The sequence below is a fragment of the Cynara cardunculus genome (genome assembly GCF_001531365.2).
Source record: "Cynara cardunculus var. scolymus isolate 2C chromosome LG 14, CcrdV1, whole genome shotgun sequence".
Classification (NCBI taxonomy): Eukaryota; Viridiplantae; Streptophyta; class Magnoliopsida; order Asterales; family Asteraceae; genus Cynara; species Cynara cardunculus.
This window is the reverse complement of record NC_037541.1, coordinates 4,948,765-4,951,252: the sequence shown is the minus strand read 5'-3', so window position 1 is coordinate 4,951,252 and position 2,488 is coordinate 4,948,765.

Below are 2,488 nucleotides of genomic sequence, written 5' to 3'. Positions count from 1 at the left end.
TATAATATCTTTTATTTTTAATTAAAATAAATTTTATTAATAATCTTTTTTAAATGTAAGTATTTTTTGGTATATTTGTTTTATCTTATATAATGTAAGTGCTTTTTTTGTTCAAAAATGTTTAGAAACTTTATCGTTCAAAATATGAATGTTCATTGGTTTTTTTTTCGTTTTTTTTCCATTATTTTACTACGTTAATTAGTTTTATAGGTTATAAGAATGTATATAACAGGTTTTAGAAAGTCCAAGAAGTTGTTTAACATGTTTTGGAATGTTCAATGACTTATTTGTTTCAAAAAGTTGTTCAATGACTTAATTATTCCAAACACTAAAGTCCATTGGGCTTTTTTAGACTTTTTCCTTAGTTTTATAGGTCATAAGGATGTATATAACAAATTTTAGAAAGTCCAAGAAGTTGTTTAACAGGTTTTGGAATGTCCAAGGACTTATTTGTTCCAAAAAATTATTCAAGGGTTTAATCATTGCAAACACTAAAGTGCATTGGGTTTTTTTAGACTTTTCCCCTTTTAAAAATATGTATGTGTCCTAACAGACTGTTTTATTACACTAAACAGTTACGCATCTTGTTTTAGAAGTGTAACAAGAAGTTTATATGATATTTTTAGACGTTTCAATAATCTTTTTAGAATATTTTCAAAATAAAAGGTTTGAAAAGTATCATATAGACACAAGGGGACAGGCGGTGTGTACAAGGCTCGGGAACGGATTCATGGTCGTATGGCTGAACAATTTCAAATCGAATTAACTAATACCCTATATAAAAAGTGCTTATAGAAACTTCTTAAAAGTGTCTAATAAAAGAGCTAATACGATATTTTATTTTAAAAAATGTCATTAAAAAGACTTTTAAAAACACCCATAAGCGTTTTACAAACTTATTGCAACCCTTTTAGATATTATGTTTTATTGTTTGATCCTATAAACTTAAATCGTACAAGACAATTACACATTTAAATCGATCTTGTTATGGTGTCATCCGCACAAACGACAAGATTGGTTCTTCTCGTAAGTCGTAATTTGTTTATACTCTATTGGAAAGATCATTTCACGCATTGCTCAATAAGTGGACATCATATTTAAATAAGATGTGTTTATTACTTCCTCTATCGTAACACGAATGTCCACGGTGAAACGAGTCACAGTTTTAGAAATGACATTTTTATCCTTAATAATACAGAGAATTATTATCCATCTTATAATCAGTGGTAGAATGGAAAAACAGATACTTGATTTTTATTTTACGACAAAGTAAAACAAAAATTTAGACACTTATTTTAAGACGACGAAAACATATTTTAACGTATTCTAAAAATCCGAAACAAATATAATATTATATTATAAAAAGATGAATGACATGTGATTTAAAACATGACACAGTGTATAAATACAAATTTCTGGTAAACAAGCAAAAGATGATGCCCAGAAAATGAACATGTTTTTGGGGAGAAATGCAATGGAGTCAAATCACAAGCTTTGCTTGTTTCCCAACAACACTCTGAAGCTTGACATGTATTATATATCACAAACTCCACATCTTGTTTTTTCCTTTTATTTAAAATTAAAATAATACTGGTTTTTGATTATTGATCGATACTTGTACCACTTTTTGTTAGGAACTGTGTTTACGAATTTTGTGTTGGGATAATATTTTAGTTTTCTCTCTATTTCAAAAGTTGTGAAAGTCGAGACTCATACCCAGATTCTCGTTTTACATATTTAAATGAGAGATCGACGATTATTGGCAATTTAACAGTTATAACTGTTAATGGATAAGGTCGACGAGTAGTTACAACTGATATGAGTTCTGAAATATGCAGGTCCAGAACTCTGGATATACTCGACCAGTGATAGGAGTCATATCTGGACACACACGTTTAGCGATAGGATGAAGACCAACCAAAGATAGGAGTCATCTCTGAAGTCTGAACTCACATTCAACGATAAGCCGAAGACCAACTAGAGATAGGAGCCATCTCTGAACACACATGTTCAGCGATAGGTCAAAGACAGAGCTATCTCTGGACCAGAGTCGAGATTTATCAAATTTCTAAGTCTGAGAAATACAAATCTGAACATGTAGTCAAGAACTACTTATGCATTGTTTCAGAGCTATGACTTAGTAAAATTTCTAAATCTTTAGGGGCACTGCCCCTAAGGACTCTGCAAGGGGGAGTGCCCCCCTTGACCCCAGTTTATAGCAATCTAAGGTAGTAGAGGCGACATTTATAAGTGTGGACTACGTACCTCTTAACTCACATATGTTTGTCTCATCGCCTTAATTGATCTCAAGTAAATCACAGTTACACCAAAATGCTTATGGCACTAAAATCACCAACGCATATGAACATATAGTTGATATGGGTTCACATATGTACTTGTTTTACTAACTATATGTAAAAGTTACAAACTACCCCACTATTTTTCGCATACCATGCGAGGAATTATCATGTGCTTTATAGTCAAAGTC